A 24,366-nucleotide genomic window follows, 5' to 3' on the forward strand; every position below is an offset into this window, starting at 1 on the left:
TACACATTGTAACTGCAGGGACGTAATTTGGGGGTCACCAGGGCTCGCAACTGCGACCCCTGAGGTCTCCTTTGCTAGCCCGGTGGATTTGCTTAACCCCTAAAAAAAAAAAGTAACGTTTTTTTATTTTTTTTAAATATAAGCTCCTGGCCTGGCTGTGCCCAGTGCCATGTGGCTCTTTGTTTCTGGAGTGGCTGGCTTTCTTTTTCAGGCCTCTTAAAAGATGTTTTAAAAAACTGGGGTTTGCACAAGTGTAACACTTTGATTAGTGACCCTAAATAAGAAAGAATAGGAATAACACATCATTTGTCTTTCGGGAATTCTAAACAATATTTGCTAGACTCATTAAAGGTTTATTTCAGGCACACTTCCGAGGTGAGTCACTGAACACCTCAACTCAGCCTTTCATCCTTCTGAGGTCGATTAATGAGTACCAACGCAGTTGTGTGATATTGTATGTATATTTGTTCTATATAAAGCTCTTAAACGTAAGTGCTTTATTATAACACATAATTATCGTTTGGCCTTGGACGTCTGCTTGCATTCACAGTAATATGGGAATATGAGTATGAAATGTATATACCATTACAGTGATAGCGTAACCATATTTTTTGCTGTGTACTATGGAACATTGCTATGTGATGCCCCTTCCTGTTTTGTCAAGGGGTGAAAGGTTGTGTTCCATAGCTCCCTGTGATGTCACTTCGGGGTTGGGTCAAATGACATCACTTCCTGGCTGTCATCGGAGGCCAAGGGTCATGTGATGTCACTTTCGCTACCCCTGGCATTTTGGTGAAATGAAGTCCCTGTGTAGCTGGTATTTTGGAGCCTATGAACAGCAATATTTATGAGGATATCACAAATTATTATGTTTGCCTGAAATGTACACATTAAGTGGGGGCCATTTGTGTATGTGTGTTTTGATGATACATGTCCAGTTTCAAAGATGAACATTGTTAGAATCTTTTGTTTTCTGTTTCACAAAAGTTCGAAATTAGTTAAAGAAATATGTTGTCATTTTAAAATAAAATTTATAGGCAGGTAACCCGTTGAAGAGTTCCTTTCACTGAGACCCACGGATTGAGTCCGAAGGATAACTGCAGAGGTTTTCCACTTTGTCCTTGACAATCTGATAATCATTATCATCACATTGCCTTTGCTTGTTTCAATGTTATATCATCTTGCAGTGCTCTTTAAAATATTAAATGATAAGCCACAACCTGCACATAAAGAATGCAGCTATTGTTCGGCTGGTTGAGTCTTTACTCGAAAGAAAAAAGAGCTTTTGAATATGAAGTGAATAGATCTTAGGTGTTTAATTTAGCTAAATATTACATTCTAAACCTTCCTCTTTTTAATGTCTAGTCTTTTCAGTTTGAGAAATCCTTCATCCGAGACCCATTGCTTCTGCAAACACAAGACACAATAACACTCAGGGACAGCTGCATACAAGAGGAAATCATCTCCACACCATTCACATGCTTTCTAAAACGCCAATCAGCCCACTTTCCTTGTTGCGAGTTCCCTGAAAGGCTGCTTTCGTCTCAAGGCGGCCTTTCGGGAACTGCGCATGCGTTTACTAAGCATAGAGGAAGTGGACATGGCGGCTTGCCGACTGTCAGGTAGGGAGGAGTTTTGGATGTGGATACCAGTGTATGTGTGTGTCTGTGTTTGTGAATGTTGTGATTCGAGATAAGTCCAGGGCATGAGGTTGGTGGGGGTGTCCCCTACAGAGTTGATGACTCAGACTGCGCCTGGGGGTAGGAGTGCAGGGGATGGAAAGGAGGTGGCAGGGGTGTCCCCCACATCAGGAACGAACGGGGAGTGGGCAGCAGAAAGGGGGAAACAAGTATGTGCAGCGCCTGAAAAACCAGGCTTTGATGATTTTGGCCTGTGGGGAAACATCATAGGTCCTAAAAAGCTGCTGACCCATTGGTGGTCTACCATGGCTATCCAACACTATAGAAAAATGTTTCACTCTTCAGCTACATCACACTGAAAACCACGCTTTACAATAAAGCTGTCAATTCAAAGTGTACCCCTTTTAAGGCATTGGATCATCACTCATCTCGCTATGAACTAACTTCCTTGGCATAACCATTAATGGCTGCTGGTCTCAGTTGATGTTTTGTGACCATTTGGCCACATTCAGCAATGTAGACCACACAATCTTACTTCATTGTCTATGAACCATGGAGCATGGTGACAGTTTTGAAACCTCATGGCACTGATTGTATGCCTTCCTCCCATTGATGAGAGGGTGAAACTACGAGCCTTCAGGACACAAGGCAATGCCATCAGAGGCATGTCTATTAGCTGGCAAGAAGGATGCTTATTCCAGAACTTCTTGGTCATCATCTCCTCATCCCTGGAAATAGCTGCATTTCACTCAAATTGGAACCATCAACATGGCACTTGGGTGGAGTAAGTGTAGAAGACCACTATTACTTTAAAAAATCTAAATATGGTGCAAAGTACAGTATGTCAGTGGGACGAATGTGATCAGACATAACAGAAGGTGAAGCCTGTGACTGCTGATGAGCTTGTCTGAGTCCCATTGATATCTTATTAATGTATATGAATACATGACATGGCAGCCGACCATAACAAGTGAAAGCACTGGTGCCCTTCTCTGAAACAATACTTTTTAGGAACGTGCTGATGAGGGTCGATAATTACCCCAGCCATTGATTGGCGACATCTGAAGGGGATAAGGGTCTAGGAAAAGAGTTGAGCAAGGGCAGCCAAGGTTGTTGCAAGCTCAGCTAGAAGGGGCACAGTGCCACTTTGTACCCCTGCTTGCTGTGCATCAGAGTGTGTGTAGGTGCAAAAGCTTGGGTGCAAGTTGTGTGCTGTCTGACCAACACAGAGAGTAGGCACAATTGAGAGAGCATTGCCTGTACCCATTCAAGAGGCAAGAAATAGAATACCCCCACCAGATGTCTTAAAAGGTAGAGTTTGACACCAGGAATTCCTTCTATTGGGTGAAGGCACTTCAGGTGTGGCTGCAAAATTACAAGGAGATCAACTTATCATGATCATCACTCCCTGATTACCAAACCATGAGCAGAAGCCCAGACCATGCCGATTTAATGCTACAAACCCCCTATAAAACAATAAGGCATCAGGGGATTGATGTGAACGTTTTTGTTATAAACATCAACTAGGAGACAAATGGACTTCTCCCTCGCATATAAGATAAACATTTCCTACAGTCAGAGAGCATCGTGCATGAGACAAATTGTATTCCCCCCTTTGGAGAATACTTGCTAAAAAGGAGAATCCTTCCACTGGAGGGAAGAGGGGGTCACCGGGGAAACAGATGCATGTTTTCAATGTTTTACCAATAATATGTTGGCATGAATTATTCCCTCTCCCTCTTTGAGCATCCATATGATGGCTCCTTTTGAATCCTTTTGGTCCTATCATATTGTTATTTTGGTTAAACCATAAAAAGGTTTTCTATAGTTTTCAAGATCACTGTATACCCTTCTTTTCTGACGGCCTATATTCTGTTCTAGTGTGAGCCAAAATATCTCACTCTCCTTTGCTTTGTTATCACTTCTGAAAACCTTGTTATCAGTTATTCAATAAGCAGGTTCCGCGAGGAGCTTCCTGTGGGGCTAAATCTGACAGTACTAGGGATTTTTGCTCCCGATTATTATGGTGTTGACTTCTTCTGATTTTACGTACTTTTTACCCCAGAACATGTTTCAGTTTCAAAGTTTGTACTTCTTTTCTTGCACATCATTTTGCAAAGGGCCTTGTTTACTTCTTGTGATGTGCAGCCCTTTATACCATTCTCTGGAGGGCTGGTTTAGGGTCATGCCGCTTTAAGAACACTTTTCCCTGATTGTGTTTTTGCAAATGTGATAGAGACAATCACTCACTCTAACACCATCAATGTCTGCCCACAATGTCCTCTCTAGGAACATTGATGGCCTTAGTAACTTTGTTAAGAAAAGGAAAATATTGCAATATCTTAAATCTAAAAGGCCATACATGGCATTCATACCAGAGATGCATATAACCACAGAGGACGCGGCAACGCTTGAAAGGGATTGGGTGGGATGGTCCAATTTATAGCTGTGTGGAAAAGAAATTGGGCAATTGGTGTGTTGTAGCTTCTCTTTCTTAAATCTTTATGATACAGATTATTAGAACCATGGCAAGATGGTGAGGGTCATATTATTTTAGTTTAGATCATAATGGGCAAAAATATGTTGTTACTAGGCGCATTAAACACCCCACTGGCCCTTTAGCCACCAGTTCTACTTCTACCCGAATAGGCTTCTCTCTAAAGCAGGGCCAATTCCAGTGATTATGGGAGGAGATTGTAACGTTATGTGTGCTTCCATTTTAGATCTTTCAAAGTGGCCAGATTGAAGATCTCAAAGAGACAGGGGAATTTCGAATGATATCCAGATAGATAACAGTTCTATCGAACCCCTGGGACCTACAACACCCTCATGGCGGAGAATAAAGTCAAGTAACATTCATACATGAAACATGCCCTAGAATCGACTATTTTCTTAGACTTGACATTGTTGGCAAATGGGCTACTGGACTGCACAATCATCTTAGCAGGCCTTTGTGATCATGCTCCAATATCATTGAAAATGGTGTTATCAATCCCTAGACCAGCTATGTGCAATCACATTTTTAGATACTAACGTCAACACTGCCTTTTCTACGGGACTGCTCTGTGGATCTACCAATGGCTACATAAGAGAAATCATACTACAAAATTATCACGCTTGCAAAAGGTGACAATAAAAATAATCCAAAATGTTAGAGGTCGCTACTAAAGATCTTACCAGACAATACATCAAAACCCCAGATTCCTCTATATTATGTTATTTGCCCCAAGTCAAATATAAGTTAAATCCCAATTATACTAAACAATCACAACATGCTATATTCCATCTCAAACAAAAATATAACAAACAGGGTGAGCAATTGGGGCGGCTCTTAGCAGCACAGCATGAACATCAGTAAGGAGCCATGTGAGGGGTCAGTAAAGCGAGACAGACAACTGCTTGTATTTTTCTCGAGTTTAAACATGTTATTAGGAAAAACATTGGCAAATACATCCTCGTTAATCCTATTCTATCAGGGAATTACCTACCGGGTATACAGGCTAAGGGAGTAACTCCTATCATAAACGAACTGGCCCTCACACTAAACAACAAAACATTCAAAGAAAATCACAAACACAAACATACAAACAGTAATTAACCAGCATTTTGGATGACCTTCACCTGTCCAGGGTAAATCCCTTCCCCTTTTCTAAGTAAATTCTCCAAATGTTCACAGAGAAAGAAAGGTCTTGAACCAGTTCTTATGATTTCCAAGTCAAAATACAAAAATTCAAACAAACAAAAATCCACTGGTAACAACTCTTCAGCTTTCATTTGAAAATTTGAAAATATCGCATTCCAAGTTCATCCAAGAAAATACTACCAATGGTAATCCTGGATGACTTCTTTACAAGATTAATAGTCACAGTTCAAAGATTAGGTTAACAGCTTCTTCTTCGACAACTTTACAATTAAGACCTCCGCAGTATATTTGGTATGATTGTCAGGATGCTTCTTTTTGGGTTGTTCATTTCCTCTTGACAACCACCCTTCTACTACTGTTACAGTGGGACATACTCCTTTGTCAACCAACTTCAATGTGACTTCCACTGATAGTTTATACACCACCACGGCTACCTCTGCTTCTTCATATACAATTTTTAACTTCAGTGTTATTAGGCATATAAAGACAAGACTCTTTGACCTCTACAGGTAGGTAAGGCACTCTTCTTCCCTATACCCCAAGAAAAGGGCAGCCTCTTTGCCTCTCCTGTCTTCCTCACTGCCACAAGTATAACCTGCCTCTGATCCAGGACTGACTTTCTCTCAACTTCAGCAGTCTCAGCATTACAGATTACCTTCTTCTGCATGACCGTTTTGCATTCAACCAGCTCCCTTCCCCAGCTTTGGTCACACCTTCTTAGTCCGAGTAATTACCCTGAAGCTGCATTGCCACTCTTCCAGCTTCAAGTAATAATGTCACACTTGTATCAGAGGACACTGGACCTTTAACACCCTTGCTGATCAAATGGCTAGTTCTTAATAGGACTGGTTTCACCAAGGAAAGGGTTTGCATCTTTGCTTGGATAATGCTTGTTCGTCCAATCAATTCAAACATTTCTGAACTTCAAGAATAATGTTCTGAATGTTACAAGGTTCAGTCTTCAAAGGAAAAATAGTTTTAAGAAGACACAACCACTCCTTCATTTAGATGTTTAACTTTAAAGAGATACCACTGATTGTTTTCATGTTCAATATCTTGGAGACAGTTTCAGGCTCCTTTGAGTAATTTCAATTAGCCACACGTGACCTCCCTTTGATGCTGCATTTCCTCTAAAACCTGGGGAAGTCAATGTTATGTTTTCCGAATGGTTTGTAACAGGCATCCCACTTTAATGGGATGCCTGGGACATGTGACCACTCATGTAACATCTCTCATTACATGTTGACTTTTCGGCAACAGTAAATTACTTGACAATGGAAATAATATGCTTTTCCTTTTATGCGATCACTATTACTCTCACTAATAGTGCACATGTTACATTTCCGTTACTAAAAGGAACTTCCACAACGACAAACAGTTTATACTTGCTTTTGAACTTATGCAGTTGCTTCTGAGCTGGTAACAGTTACCGGCAAGGCTTGCTGAGTGAACCTGAATGCTTCACTCACCGGCTCCAGGAACACTGTGTTTGTGGGCTTCTCCACTTTTCCCGACTTCTTCAACTGCTACTACTACTTTGGGCACTCTTGGGACCCACAACCTTCTGCAGCATGGGTGTCTCCGGTAGGGCCACACTAGTTTGGATTCTCCTTCACTCCTCAGTCCCTCGGATTGCCTTCTGCTACAGGCCTTGGGCTTCAGCACGGTCACGACTCTGCTATCACAGCTACTCGTGCACATGGGGAAAGCTCCACTCTCAGCCCGTCTTCCTCAGTGCAGCCACGGCAATGCAGGGTTTGAGACCACAGGACCCTCTCAAAACTTGCAGGTAAAATCTGCTGTCTCCACACTCCAGCGTCCTTTCTTTAATCACACTCCCTCATGAATAGCCAGCCTTGTGATTTTCGTCTACTGCTCCTACTGCTTCTACTGCCAGCCTTCCAATTTCTGTTCCAGCTCACTCCTCCTCTCCTCTCCTGCTGCAGCCTTTTATGTCTCACAGGTTTGGAAATTGGCTTCAGGTGTGAGGCATTGGTTTCAATTGCCTGATCTGTTCAAAGGCTGTTAGGCTTAATTGCCTGACTACTACATCTATATGCCTCTTCAGCCCTCTTCTTCGTCTCCGTCCCTATAGGATTCTGGGACATGTAGTTTAGTTGATCAAAGTTAGGTTATTCTGCTTTTTGACTATCTTTAAGGGTTGATTTAATCCCCTTAGTAACTATAACAGAGGGGCTGTATGTTTTAACTGTGCTACAGGAAGATGATTTAGAGAAGGAAACATGTCTGCCATTCCTTGTAGTGTACCTTTGGTATTGAGGAGGGCATTTGATTTTAGGTACCAAAGAGAGACTTTCTTTTGGTATAATATGCTTTGGTGTTACAACATTAGGGTTTACCACCTGTGATTTGATAGGAGGTTTAAAGACATTAAAATGACAGTAAGTCATACCATCTTCTGGTACAGTGGTAAGAGTCTCCCTATTAAAGGAAAAATACTATGTCCCATCGCACTGAATCTCCTGACTTCCCTGGGTGTTGTCTCCACCCAAGTGATCCTCTCCCAGTATACCACCCCCAGCGTTGGGGATCAGTAAGCCTATGCCCTCCCCTGGCCACCTGGTAGGAGACTTTAGGTGGGCTTTTAGTGAGGGATCAGTAGGATTCTTCACAGCCACCTGTATCCCATATTTAGTCAGAGGCAACAGTATATTAAAATCAGTTTGCAACATATTATAGCGAACTATAAAAAACAGAAATATCTATTCTAGGCAAAGCGGGTTGTGTCTTCATGCATGGGCCTTATCCTTAGTTCCTTGGATGAAGATATGAGGAATGATTTAGGAACCCCAGGTTCTGAACAAGAAGTGATCAGGGCTTTATGAGAGACTGCAACTGCGAAATGCCCAGGGGAAACAGGTTTCCACATAACATTTTACAAAAGCTGTGAATCAGTAACTGTACCTTTGTTGCATACATTTTATAACAAAGTTGATGAGAAAGGTGTGCTACGGAAAGAATGTAACAGTGTTCTAATTCTTGTTTTCCCCATACTAGGGAGAGATGATACAAGGGGCAGCAACTTTATACCAATCTCACACATTAATGTTGATATCAAGATCCTAGCCAAGGTATTGACTAATCGGTTACAACCATTCTTACGGATACTCATTGATCCCTCAGAGGTGGGCTATCAATCCACCACAATGGCTAGGAACAATGTGAGAGATATGCTTTATGTGCACTGGACCATACACAATGCAGAGTTATCCCCTTCAGCCCTGTGATTAGATGCAGAAAAAGTCTTTGACAGGGTAGAGTGGGGATATATGTTCAGGACCCTGTTGTGTCTCCCCACATTTAGAACATGGGGTAATCAGTGGAAAAAGGATGCACAGATCCTGTGTTTAAATGAACTTTCTCTAGCAGGCGTGTGCCCCCCTCATTGGCTGCTTTCTATGACACACTTCCATCAGCTACGTCTACCCCAGGGTTAACCGCCACAATGCTAGGACATGACGTCTCCCCCGGGCAAACAAACGTGTCCCTTCAGAAGTCCAAAGTTCTATATTTCTTCAATAAGTCTCAGTAGCCTTCTGATGCACCTGACAGGTCGAGAAGGTAAGGCTGTCTGCTCACCTTCTTCTTGTGGTTGCTGCACATTCACCGACCCTTCATCGCGCTGCTCATTACCCCCATCCTCAGGTCTCTGTCAATGTACCTTTTAAAATGGCACACATTCCGGGTGATCACACGATCGGACATCAAGCTGTTACCATTGACCCCTTTACATGTGAGAATATTAAGGGTATTGGATCGAACCTGGAATCCGATTTCCTCTCTTGTCTACGACAAACCAACACCCGATCTCCTGCCTGTATTGAGGATCCAAAAATCAGAATGTCATCACTGTACTTAAAACAGTACTGTATATGCTGTATTACTCTGTGGATGCTCTCTTGGAACTAGCCCTTTGTATCGTAACTGATCCATATCAGTGACAAAGGTGGTGATTACTCTTGAGTACATGTCGAGTCCAATCTAATGATATCCCCTGTTCAGTTTGAGTTTGAACAAGAATTGGGCTCCAGTCAACAAACTGATCATGTCATCCAGATGCATTCCTGCTTCATATCTGCACATATGCGCATATCATTCATCACACCTTTCTTTGGGACTGCTACTATATGTGACACCCACCAAGTAGGACGAGACACAAGCTGAAAGATGTCACTTGTCAGTGGACAATTAATTTCCCTCATCAACTTGTTGAGAGTAAATGGGTATTCTCTGAGGGTGTTGTGCCACCGCAGTGATCGATTAATCAATGCGACGTACCACCTGGTCTCCTTTGATGTGTCCTAATCCCTGAAGCAGAGAGGGAAATTGCTGTACTTTAGGATGGGTGTGTTGCATGTCTGCAATATTCATTGATATGGCGGTCGCACATCCTAACAGGTTGCTTCCAGGCACTTTACCTTGATGAACATGAATTTCAGATGATATTGTTTTTTCTTTCAATTGAACCTTTTTACAAAACATCCAATGATTTATCATGAAACCCTTCTCGGTCCACTGAAACACTCTCAATTCTGAATGTACAAGCAGTGGTGGATAAATCATCTTGTTGAATTCTGAAATACAAATGATGTTCACTTCTGCACCTGTGTCGATGACGAATTTGGTCATGTGATCATCCACCAGCAGGTCAACATCTTTTGTAGGGGAAGGTCGGTCATCATATATGCGTAGTTATCCTTCGCACCATTCTGAAGAGGTGGAGGAAAAGGGGATGGTCCCGTCACTTGTTGAACATGACTCACCAGGTCTCTTCTTGCATTTGCATCTGTTGTTGCTGGTGCAGATCCACACATGTGAGTATCATGCCTCGCCAGCATAGGGTTGCTTCCACTTGATCTTGGGGGTACTAAATTACAAACACTGGCCAAGTGATTTGCCCAGTCACAGTTACTGAATTATTTGGCCCAGTGCTGGACAATGCATGCCTTCATCATGTGGGAAAGTTAGACCACATGGATAGCATCTCCATATCAACAAGTATATCCTCATTGGTATATTGCTTGCACACTTGTTCTCGATCAAATATGAAACTTGATACACCTGCTGTCCTTTGAACTCCTTGCCAGTTTCTATCTGAGTGGCTTGGACCTCTGCTCTGGCTTGTGTTCTGGCCATGAGTAGGATTGTGGTGAGCGGAAGCAGTTTTCACAGTAGTATCTTCCTGACAAACATCCTCATATAATTTGGAGATGGGTAGCATCTTCATTCGTGAATTTGTTCAAGTTACAGTGAGATGCTAACTTGTCAAGGCATGTTATGAATGCATCCATGAACTCTCCCATCAACTGACAATCAATATTAAAGGTGTGCTGCTCGTGATCAATATTCCGCTGTGGGTCTAAATATGCACTTAAGGCTCCTTTCAGTCTGGTTTAAGAGTCAATCTGGTCAGGAGGGAAAGTGGGGATGAAATCTTCAACTTCATCCCCCATGAGATTGATCAAAACCCCAGAACTTGTTGATCAATCATATCAAAGGGCACAGGATGACGAAATGCAGCTGCATTGGACACTTCTTCCCCTGCATTGTCGCTATCCAACATCTCGAGCGCCTTGTTCAGCAGCACACTGTAAACAATGTAAACGCAGGTGTTTGTCTGCTCGTATCGAATAATATCTTCTTCAATGCAGTGCTCAGTAATGAGCGATCAAGGTGTGGACGGCTAAAGTGAACTTAACGTTGCTAGGGAAGCCTCCCCTTCAGTGTGCGTTCGTCAGTGCATCGCAACCATGTAATATAGTTAGTATATTGCTCAGTGGAGTCAGCCATTTTAGAGGGAAAAATAACTGCGCTCAAGGTCTTGCAGTGCTGTACCATAGTTACAATTAGTCCAGATGTAGTAAATGTTTAATGCAAACAGTACTCTCTTAATTTTAAGTGACATTCAGTCAACTGCAGCATAAATACATTCCTTAGTGAAAGATACGTAATGCTGTTGCTCTTGCTCTCGTTTCCACAATGGACTACAACAAATAACAAAGAGCTGAAATGAACACTCTGGACTAGTCGAGTTATGGGTAACACTGCTCAAGGGGATGTGTAAACTAAATACAAATAAAAATAAAGATGAAGATAAAGTGCCATGGAATGAGGCAATCGCATCATTGTTGCTAAATAGTTCAGTAAACTATCTTAGACATAAACAGAAAGTATAATGATACATTCACTAGCAGATAAATAAATACATAAACCAAAACAAAACAAGTGCATAGACATTCAGCAGTTATATCTGTGGTTACATTATAGTATGGGCACATTAATTTAATGTTTGTTGAGAAAAGGAGTCACGACAGGGCACGACTTCCATAGTTGTATCCTCGTTGCTTAATCGTGACTGCCTCTCCATCAGTACCATGTGCTTGTCGGCAGAAAAAGAGGAAAGGTTCCTGAAAAATTACAGCATTTACTCAGGGATATTCCAAAAAGCAGATCAGGTCCCACTCCTCGTTCATTCTATTAGGAGTTAACACGTCCAGTCAGTCAATCCATTATGCTACACATTGTGCCCTTCATCTTTTGGTGTCTTCCTTCTGACCCCTAGTCTGCATGATCTCTAATACCTGAAATATAAGTTGGGCTATGGTATTGCCTATTTCTTGAAAGTGTCTTGGCACTGCAGAAGTCATATTGGCGTTACTTATACAGGACTTGTGTTCATTGATTCTGATTCTGTTTTTTCATTCAGTCTCTCCTACATAGTGTATCCCTTAAGGTCATTTGATACAGTAAATCACATTCTTGATTAAACAAGTAGCAAATTGTTTCAGTTTGATTTGTTCTCCTGTCCTTGGATGAGATACTGTTGTGCCTTTAATGGCATTGCTACAATTCCCACAGATAAGGCACGGGTAAGTTCCCTGCTGCTTGTCTTTCACAGTAATTTGTGCGTCGCTTCTGGTCTTCACAAATGAGTTTCTTTAATTGTTGCTCCTTTGATAAGCAAACACTGGAGGATTTGGAAATACATTTCTTGTGTGTATCACCTGTCAGGATGTTCCAGTGCTGGAAAATACTCTGTTTGATTTGTTGGCTTTGTGTGAAATATTTCGAAAACAAATGTGATACCAGGGAATTTGCGCTTTATCTTTTTCTGTAGCAGGTCTTCCCATTTGTATCTCATTGTTTTGTTCACTGCTGTCATTAGATCTTCATCGGGATATCCTCTTTCTCTTAATTTCTCATGGAGTTTAGCTACTTCCATTTCGTATTTGTTTGGATCGCTGACGATCTTTTGGATCCTGAGAATCTGCTTTTATGGTAGATTTTTCAGAGTGTTAGGTAGGTGAAAGCTCAATCTGTGTAGTAGGTTGTTCCTTTTAGTTATTTTCATGTATAGGTTTGTTGATATTGTTAATTCTTGTACTCTGATTTGCACATCTAGATAATGTACGTCTGGATTTCCAATGTCTGCTGTAAATTGTGTCCTTTGATCAATACCATTGATGTACCTCAGGAAATTGTTAAGCATCTCGCTGCTTCCATGCCAAACACCAAAAATATAATTGATGTACCGCACCCATTTTTTGATGTATTGTTCTCAACAGGGATATGTTGTTTTGAATCTATACATAAAACTGTTCACATATGCTGGTGCCATAGTGGCTCCATTGCAGTTCCTGATGTCTGGATATAGAAGGACTTGTCATATTCAAAAGAGGAGTTAAGTGCGATGAAGTTCAAGAGTACCATGATGAATTCTTTGGATGCTCCTGCTTCTTGAAGTAATAACCATTCAACTGCTTCCCGTCTTTGGTCGTGTGGAATACTGGTATACAGGCTACTGACATCTATAGTAAATAAAATGTCATCTTCAGTTAGTTGGATTTTGTCAAGTGTCTGTAGAAAATGCATGCTTTCCTAAATGTAGGTGGAGGTCTTCTGTATTACTGGTTGCAGAAAAAAGTAAATGTATTTCCCAAGTGGTTGCAGGATTCCTCCTGTGGCAGCTACAATCGTGTTCCTGGAGGTTTATGCATATCTTTATATATCTTTGGAAGTAGGTACAAATGGGGTATTTGGGGGTATGGAATGAATATAAATGCTCTGGTCTTATGGGAGATCCATTCCAGCTGACGTTAAGATCTGTTCAAGATCAGCCTGTATTTCTGTAGTGGGGTTGTGATCAAGGAGGGCATAGATGTTAGTATCACTGAATTGCCGTTCACATTCAGTTTTGTAATCGTTGGTATTGAGGATCACGATGGAACCTCCCTTGTCCGCCGGATGTATAGTTAAAGATAGATCTGAGTACAGTGACTTATTTGAGATAGTTCACCTCTGTTGATGTTACTGTTTTTGAGTTTCCCATAATGTGGTTTCTTGATGTCTGATAGTACCATTTTGAGGAAAATCTCAATCGCTGGAACACTCATGGGGGCACTGAATGTAGTCTTGATTTTAAATTCTATGTATTCCTCTTCCCTTCCATCTTGATCTTCTGGTGAGGCAATTCCTTCCTTTTCAGTTTGCATATTATTCTATGGAGTTCAACCTTAGTATCAAACATATTGGTGCTGTACGTTGGTGCATTTTTTAATCCGTTCCCTAGTGTCCTTATTTCATGATCAGTAAGTGTTCTGCTAGATAGATTTACCACTAGGTTTGTTGTGTTTGCAAACGTGACAGCATTTCTTGATTTCCTCCTCTTACCCCTCCTCATTCTTTTTCTCTTGGGCCAGATCCTAAAATAGACCTTTTGGTTCCAGTACTGTTGGTCGTTGTCTGCTTATTCTCTGCACTTGGCTTACTTGCTGTTTGGCTCACCAGCTCAACAATGTCCAAAACAACTTGTTCCAAAGACATAGGGCCTCATTCCGACTTGGGCGGTAAGGGATAACGGTCACTGGTAAGGAGACTGGTGCCGTTAAACCCTTGCAGTCCAATTCCGAGGTCCCTTAGCGGGAGCCGCAAAGAATGTGTGGTCAGACCACATGTCCTTTACGGGTCCCGCTAAGGGACCAGGGTGTCAATAACGGGCTTGCTATTCGCCGGCCCGTTATTAGCGCCTTCCCCATTCCCATTGAGCCCTATAGGGGCTCAAATGGGAATGGGGAATGGTTGATTGAATGGGGATTTTCCGGGTCCTCCAGGGTCGGAATGACACGGTAAGTCCCCATTCAACCAGACCGGACCCGGTTTGGGAGGCAGCCATGGTGCTAATAGCAGATTGGCTACCGCCCAACTCGGAATGACCCCCACATACACCATAGACATCAAAGTCATTGGTTCTACACCAGTGGCACAACCCTTGGCAGTACTTTCACACTCTGAGCACTCTCGAACCATCCTCTCAACTTGTGCATCCATTCCAGGCTACCAAAAATCCTGTCTCAATAATTGTTTTGTTTTGGATATTCCTTGATGCCCTTCATGAGCCATCTCTAAAATGTGTTTCCAAACTCCTACTGGCAGAAACAATTGTCTCCTCTCAACACTAATCCATCCTTTACTAGGAGCTCATAAAACACATGTAAAATGGAATCATGAATCACACCAAACTTGATTTGATTGCCATTTAAACCAACTTCATGCCTGTCCTTGATGTCAATCATCACTGCATCAGTCAATATGGCTTCACGCCAATCACTCGCTAATACCACTTCTTGGTTGATACTCAAAGCTTGCTCTTCTTTATCCTCCTCATCACCTTCATCTTCTATCACATTTGTCAGCCTTGAAAGGCAATCAGCTGCTTTGTTCCTTATGCCTGGAAGATACTCTATTTCCCAGTTATATTCATGTAAACTCGCCTCCCCCTTGAAAATTCTGGATGATACTCTAAACCTTTCGTGGTGAGGATCTCCTTCAAAAACTTGTGATCAGACCTCACTATGAATTTCACACCCCACAAAAAAGAGAAAAAACTCTCAATTGCCGACTTAATTGCCAATACCACTTTTTCAATGGTGAAGTAGTTCTTTTCAAAACTCCTCAACAAAAACCAGAAAATCATATTGAAAGCACAGGACCCTTTTCATGTTGTTTTAAAGTTGGTGCATAATATGTTGAAAAACAGCCCAGGCAGACACTAAACCAAAGGCATGCGTCTTTATGGGAATAAACCTTCTGGTGTAATAAACGCTGTAATCCCTTTAGAGGATAAATTGAAAACTTCAAACCAAAGGTATTCATAACTTGAGTCCCTTTGATAGTGCGTAACATCTCTGATATATTAGGTAACAGATGCCTGTCAGGCATAACACATCGATTCACTGAACTAAGATCGATACATAGTCTTAGCTTCCCATTGGGTTAATTCACTTAATTTAAAGGCAAAACCCACTCAGATGCTTCAATTCTCTCGATAACTCCTTGTCTTTCCATACTTTCTAGTTCTTCTTTCACTGCAGCCCGACAGCTAAAGGCACGGGCCTAAGTTGTTGCACAATGGGAAGTGAGCTGTCTTTCACTCTGATGTGCATAAAACCTTTCAATTTACCTAGCTCTTCACGAAATACATTGTGTTGACAAACATCATTAAACCCTTCTATAACGTAAATGGCTTCATCTGCATTTGGATCATGTTTTATCTTTAGCCTTCTTTCTTGCGACCAACACAAACAAGGATTATTACCCTTCTTTGAAACATAAAACTTCCCTTTGCCTGACCTTTTCTTAAATCTCATATTTGCCAAAAACCAACCCTTGAGTTTTACTATTTTCCCACTGTATGCAACTGGTCTGATATCTACAGTATTGACAGTGACTCTTTTCTTTAAGAAGTGGTCAAATATGGACTTGGGAAGTAAGGTATATTTTGCCCCAGAATCAATTACCATACTAACATCTACTCCTTCAATCTCAATGGAAGACATGGGCTTTTCAATGTCGGCATCATCATCGCCAACTATGTCAACATCATCTGAAGTACTATCCACTAGACATGTACATTCATCCATATCTTCACAGAGTTCATCAATGCAATCACTATTTTTGGGTATGGTCTTGCAACAAGAGGTAAAATGGCCTCTCCTGCTACTCCTTTTACATAGGGCCTTAATGGGCGGACACTTATCGCTGCTAGAAAAAGGAATAGACTGTCACAATGGTAATATCTCTTCCTGTCATCTTTTCTGTCATCATATTCCTTCCCGTCTTTTTGCTAAATCTTCTTTTAATTCCGTCCTTTTTTGCAGTTTACCTCTTCTGTCAGTTTTCTTAGATTGCACTAGTGATATTTCTGTAAATTCTTCAGGCTTCTTGACATCCATGTCTGTTCTTTTCTCCAGCTCTTTCACACATTTGTTTGTGTGACCAACTTCCTTTTCCACCCTGAGTACTTCATCAATCGAGGGATTGAATTTGGACCATACAGCTTACCATACTGTCTCATTGCCACATTCCAACATGAACTGTTCCCTTATTCTCTCATTTAAGATACTGCCAAATTCACATGAGGCAACCAAACCCCTAAGAGCTGTGATGTATTGCTAAGCAGATTGCCCATTTTGTTGCTTCCTTTTGCAAAGTGGTATCGTTCAAGTATAATGCTCACTGATTTTTCATAATGTTTGTTGAACATTTTTATGCACTTCTCATATTCTGTGCGTCCTATTGATTCTTCTTCTGGGAGTGGAGGTGGGTTCTCAAATTTTTCTTGGCCATAGTTCCCTAAGCAGTGCATTAAAAGACACTTCCTTTGTTCTCAAAAAAAGTTCAGTCCATCTACCGCAAGAACATATTGATCAAAACGTTTTTTCCGTCTTCTCCATTGAATGTTGGGTTCCCCTTGGACTTCCATGAAGTAATTAGGAAGAGGTACCCCATGCAGAGCCATATTGTCAATTGGTTGGAATTCTTGTGTGAAGGGAAAGAAAAAGCATTTTTTTTTAATATTTATTTTGTATTTGCTAAACAAAGGTATTCCTTTTCCTTTGTCACATTTTATTTTCATCAGTCTCCTTTTTGCAGAACTTGTGATTCTGTGTTTAACAGCTATGGTGCTATGTTTCTTTTGTTGATATGGTTGCCAACACAACCAAAATACAGTACGCACAATTGAAAACCCCTGTACCTTCATCCGCATTGCATGCAGTTGCTATGGTAAACAAAATGGCGGCACGACGACTTTAAAGACTTTTCTTTAATGTATTCCTTTCGTTTGAGTAGTTTATGCCCTAGTTTGCCTGAGTGAATGCTTGCACAATGAAAGATGGCTTGCGCTAGGTCTAACCGGATAGTGTTATCCATCTTGTTGCAGGGAAAATCTTTGCAACAATTTAGTAGGAAGCACGGTGCAAAAACGGGGAACCGGGAGATAGCCTCTTCTCACCTCGATAGATGCGGCGTGTCGTTCGCTATCTTGATGACCCGTAGACCAGTCTTCTTCCTTTGCCAGGGATATAGCAGCACTATTTCAAGGTGTACTTTAGCTACTCGGCAGGATGCTCCTAGTGATCCTCATCACCAATCAAATGATCTGCCACATTGTAAACAGAAAAGTTTCTTTATTGAAGTTATAAAGCAGATCCTACTGGATGCGTCTAAACACACCTATAACTGCAGACAACTGACAACCAGTACTTCATCTTTCCCCAATGATCTAAAATCCACATTCCATTCTAGCACTCTACATATTACAGCTAGAACACTTGATTGGAAGTAAGATGCTACACATACGTTGACTTTTTTCTGCAACCGATTATACAAAAGACCTCCACCTACATTAAAGACAGCTTGCATTTTCTACTAACACTTGATAAAATCCAACTAACTGAGGGTGACATTTAATTTACTAAAGATGTCAGTAGCTTGTATACCAGTATTCAACACAACCAAGGACAGGAAGCAGGTGAATGGTTATTAATTCAAGAAGCAGCAATAGGAGCATCCAAAGAATTAATCATGGTACTCTTGAACTTCATTGCACTTAACTCCTATTTTGAATATGATGACACCTTGTAGAGGTGTAGCCAAGTTCCCCCACTCAAAGTTCTGTCCCCATGTTGCCTACATGTTGGGAGCCAGAGTGTGAGACACGTGCAGTGCCAGTGAAAACACCCATACCGAAAAGAATCCTGGAAGTGAGGTACACATTGAGGAGGCCATATATGCACTCTCGACAATATGATGGTCATTTGAATGAAATCCCAAAGGAAGTGTGAAAACGAGCAAGAAAGAAGACTGATGATGTCATGCAAAGCAGAGCTGACAAATACAGAAAAGAGGCTGAAGACCATAAACATTCTATTAGATCTAAGGAGGAGGTGTTAATGATGAGCAGCAACATTTCGGGCTCAAGATGAAGATGCTCATGCTACAGAAATTATGAAGAAAATGCAGTCATTTTACAATTGTACAGATGCAGTAACGCAAGCAGACAAAGTATTCTTAAGGCTGGCTACGTAGGGAATAGATTGCCGAAATGCGCCAGCGTATATGTTTAGGAATGTATAGACTATGGATGTTCCACAAAGCACTTTAGCAGAGTCTGGACCCTTAAAGAGAAAGGCTTTTTCAGTGTGGCAGAGTTGTAAAATGACTTAATGATGGAGGTGCATTCAAGAAAGGCTGGGCTGGCCCAGCACCAGGAAGTCAAGGCCACCGTGAGCTTGGATGTTCATGCAGTAGCTACAAAATGTGTGAAAAGAACAAACTGCTGTCTGAGGTGAGGAGCAAGTACATTGAAGGTGTCTGAGGTTCATCATTTAATAGTATTTCAAATACAGAAAAGCTCTGAAACATGGTCTCCAGTCACATGGTCAGATGAAAATAGATACTGAGCTGAACTACATCGAAACCAATAGACAAAGTATGCCTATACTCCCTTTTATTCTCAGGCACAGAGAACATTTCCAAGGCCAGGTTCAAAGGCTAATTGACTGGCAGACGGCAAGAGTGATGATAGATGGCAGGCTAATTAGGTGGGAGGCTATGGTTATGACTAGCCCACCAGCACCTGTGTGCCAGCCTGCATGCTGCTAGCATGTGTGGAATGTTACGGATGGTTACAATGGTGCCAACCCATTTTAGAGGGCCACTTAATAGAGAACCCTATAGTTTATATAACCAATAGGATGTTGTGTATTTGATGACGTTCGTAGTGACTTGCACTAGAAGAGGGCTTAGCTGCCCCACCTGATGTTAGAGACCAAATCATTTTCCCGAACATATATGGAACGTATACGCAGATGTTAACTTTAAACCTATCACTTTCCCAAGTAGGTTTTTGTAGTTTGCCAAGTGGACTGATGTCAAATGATGAGGAGTTTTTGCTATATAACCTGCATTTTTTATGAAACTCGCTGAATGAGAAGATCGAACGGATGTTCGTTGATGTTCGTTATACTCCCTGTTTTAGACAATTGATATTAAAACGTCTTTTGCCAACTTCCTGAGTCAGTCTGATTATTGATGTTTGAGTATTTTCTGCATCCTCAGCCATCTCAAAGTATTGCTACCTCATCTTGAAGGGCCTAGTGTTGGGTACACAGGTTCAACCTTCTATCTCCAGACATCAGGAACTGCAATGGAAGCAACTATGGCACCAGCAAATGCAAACAATTTTATGTATAGATTCGAAATAACACATATCCTCAGTTTTATGTATATATTCGAAATAACACATATCCTCTAACATCCCTGTTAGAAACAATAAATCAAAAAATGGGTGCAGTACATTGAAGATATTTTTGGTGTTTAGCATGGAAGCAGAGAGATGCTTAACGATTCCCTAAGGTACATCAATGGTATTGATCAAAGGATACAATTTACAGCAGACATCAGAAATCCAGACGTACATTATCTAGATGTACAAATCTGAGTACAACAATGGGAGATATCAACAACCCTTTTCATGAAAATAACTGACAGGAACAACCTACTCCACAGATTGAGCTTTAACCGACTGTCTAAAAGAAGTCTTCAACTGGATGAATGCTAACAACCTGAAAATCAACCCAGGAAAGACCGAAATCATGATCATATCCAAAGACCAAAAGAACAAAACCGCCATACCATGGCCAACGGAAATGGGAACCGCACCATCACTCTCTAAAGTAGTAAAAAATCTGGGTGTCCTGATAGACAACACCCTAACTTTAGAACCGCAAATAAATGCAATAGTCAAGAAATGCTTCTTCCTCCTCCACACGGCAAGAAGAATCCTACCTTTCCTCTCCTTCATGCACAAACCACTCACTATCGTCGCCCTCATCATGTCAAAAATTGACTATGCAAACAGCCTTTACCTTGGAATACCAGAATACCTCCTGAAGAAACTACAACGGATCCAAAATACAGCAGCCAGACTACTCCTCAAACTGTCCAGAAAAGACCACATCACCCCTGCCCTAAAAACACTACACTGGCTCTACACTGGTATCACCTTCAAAACAATGTGCATAACGCACAGGGCAATCTGCGGACAAGGAGCAGAATTCCTACAAAATGAAATAACAATCTACAAGCCAATGAGACCCCTCAGGTCAAGCAACTAAATCCGCCTGGAACTAAAACCATACATTAAGAAAAAATTTGGAGGCACCGCCTTCTACCGCTTAGCCACAAAAACCTGGAACAACATCCCAAAAGAAATAAGAAACACCAAAGATCACCTAAAATTCAGAAAATTACTAAAAACCTGGCTCTTCAATACCACAGACTAAAACCGAAACAACAGAAAGTAAAAAAAATGACTAAACCGGATAGGACACTATCAAGCTCCCACACCGACTGAGAGGCACTGACGGCACCAGGAAGGGTGACGCCGTGCAGAGTGGAACACAGGCGACTCCCAGGGAGAAGTAGTCAACAAACCTAACCAACATCTTCAACTGCCCCTATCTGCTACTAGATACCACTGGGTTGTGGAACTGTCGAGATACTACCAATCACCACACTAACTGAGGTGTGGACACTGGCAGGTGCACTAGCCATATAAGTGGGAGTGAGAAACATGTGGCGTTGTTGGGGAGGCTGGTGGAGGTGGCAGTGAGAGGTGAAAGGGACCTCGAATTCAGAACGGGGCCCAGACCTAACTAGAGGCACAGGGTGCACACGCACCCCATCTGTGAGAGATTACGCAAGCCCAACTCTTCAATTCAGGAAAGAGATGCCAACTAACCAATTCCACTAACAATTTCCTCCTCTGCATACACCTCTCAAATTCCAAACCAAACACAACCACAAACCTACAGCACAACAAACCGCACAAACTTCACTACACTGCAACAACAAAACATAAAACGCACATAGACTCGCACAACAGTACACGACGACTACCGGCGTAAACATCCCAGGCCCAGCCAACGGACGCACTGGGCTGAGGCTGCCAACAGCACATCACTGCATTCTTGCACTTTTTCCATCCTCCTCCCACTAACTCACCCTCCCTCCTTCTTTCAGAGCCGCCAGAGCGCCAGGGGACCACTCCGTTGGTGATAGTGTGTGGTACAAATGTCCTTTAACATTAACATAACATTAACATAACCCACCTAATACTGTGAAAAATCAACCATACAGGCAGATGCACAGGATCAAAAGCATGAATCGCGATCCATACAAAGGTGAAATGGAAGTAGCTAAACTCCATGAGAAATTAAGAGTAAGAGGATACCCTGAAGAAGATCTCTTGCAGCAGTAAACAAAACAAGGATATCCATTTGGGAAGACCTGCTACAGAAGAAGACCATGCACAAATCCCTCAGATTCGTCTCAAAATATTCCACACAAAGCCAACAAATCAAGCAAAGTATTTTCAAGCAATGGAACATCCTGACCAGTGATGAACGCACGAGAAATTCATTTCCAAATCCTCTAGTGTTTGCTTTTAAAAGGAGCAACAATTTGAGAAACGTACTCATGAAGACCAGAAGCGGTGCACAAATTACTATGAAAGACAAACAGCAGGAAACTTACCCTTAAGTTAGCTGTGGGAATTGTAACAATGCCACTAATTGTAACCATAATAGAGCACAGTCAGACCTTCCCGAATAGTTATTTCTCCCTCTGTAAAATGGCCAACTCCACTGACCAATATACTAACTACTTAACATGGTCGCTGAAGGGGAGGCTTCCCTAGAAATGGTAAGTTTACTTTAGCTGCCCACACCACGCTCGCTCATTCCTGAGTGTTGCCGTGAGGAAGATTTTACTCAATGCGAGCAGACAAGCACTTACAACACTAAAAGCTACACAGCTGTCAATGTTTACTGACTGATACCATTAAGGGATACCAACCAGCATGACTAGTCTTCACTCTTAACACTTTAGCACAGTGGTTTTATAGGCACACTCCGTTCCTGGCATGCATACTAACATGCTGCACGTTTTTTAACAGAACGAAATTAATGTACTGGGAATGATCATTTGCTTGTACAGGCTATGCTGAGATTTTGCTCATGTCTTACATAATATTTTCCGTGTTTATACTCTCTTTACACATTGTCAATTGTGTCGTATGTCTCGTGGCCTAATCTGCACTGAACCATATTGTGTTTGCTTCCTGAATGCATTGAATGCTCAATATGACCAATTGTGATTTTCATGTCTGCTGCTGTTCGATTTGACTAATTTGAATGAACCTCGCGCTAATTGCGCATCTTGGATTGGACACACGTGTTGTTTTAATGTTAACAATATTGGATTTCACTTTTGTGATTTTGATATATTGGGCCTCATTATGACCCAGGAGGTAAGGGGTTAACAGCGCCGTAAAAGGTGGCGGCGCCGTTAACCCCTTAACGCCTAATTACGAGGTCCCTTTGCGGGTCTCACCTAATTGCGAGGTCCCGACCTTAACGGCTGGTTTTTACCAGCCGTTAAGGATTGACCCGCAAAGGGACCTTGGAGGTATTTACGGTACCGCAATTTGCGGTACCGTAACTACCGCCTTCCCCATTTCCATTGAGCCCTATGGGGGCAAAAATGGGAATGGAGAAGGGCCAATGGTGAATGGGGAATTACCGCCCCGCCAACCTTGGAATGGGGCGGTAATTCCGCCATTCACCATGGCGCAATCGGTAAAATACCAGCGGCAACCATGGCGCTACTAGCGCCATGGTTACCGCCTGGGTTGTAATGAGCCCCATTGACTACCGTTTGATTTGTAAGATTAGATGACCTATTTATGCCCTGATGAAGGACTTTTGTTAGTCCAAAATGTATCGACAATTGGTGCATCTGCATGTAACGCTTAATCAATAAAATGTAAGCCAACTATTGGCACACAAAAATATGAAGAAAAACTATTTCTATGCAGTTCATCAAGCTCTAATTTAAGATATGACTAACCATATAGTGGATATTAGGGTGTGTGTAGCCCACACCAAAGGCTAGAGAGCAGACTTCACAATCAATAATCTGACTTCATCACATCTCTCAATAAAACTTTCACCCGCTTTTTGAAGTTGATAACTGCCCTGAAACTTGTGTCCTGTTTCTTTTTAAGAAACACATTACTGAATTGATGAGAAAACACTTTGCGTGGTGTGACACCCGCTCTATTGCCCACTTGAGAAAACCACCCCTGACTTCCTTCTTTCCTCTCTATTGAGATACTTGAGGGGTTGTACCCACCCACTATGTCCTCTGGGTCAAGTGGTTGACCAGTAAACTTGGCCAATTCTGTTAAGTACAGGATCTTAATTCCTGGGCCCAATATTCTCCACACTCTATCGTAGTAGTTGTACCATGCATTATTGCTCCTCTTAGATATATCCATGCCAAATTTGGATAGTCATAGACCTACTGGTCTATTGTGGGAGTGGTGGGTGTAAATGATGTTTCAGATATTTTTCCTTAATTGTATTCCTAGAGGATGTGTCCAGTTAATTTCTCAGAAAATAATCTGTGTATAGTCCCTCCTGTGACAACAGTCCTGATTCTGAGGGGTTGGGATGAGTGATAAAGGAACGGATGAATGTAGGTACCTCAAAGCCCTCCTGAAGTCTGAATGGCCTTCCCTTAGACTATACATTTATTGCATTCAAATCTAAATTACCATCCTACTCAGCAGCCAAATGGTCCTCTGGGAGGTTCTATGTCATGTTACCGACATTAGATTTTTCAAAATAATTTTTTTCGAAGACATTATTTTTAAAA

This window comes from Ambystoma mexicanum, chromosome 8 (assembly GCF_040938575.1).
Source record: "Ambystoma mexicanum isolate Mex_15411 chromosome 8, UKY_AmexF1_1, whole genome shotgun sequence".
NCBI lineage: Eukaryota > Metazoa > Chordata > Amphibia > Caudata > Ambystomatidae > Ambystoma > Ambystoma mexicanum.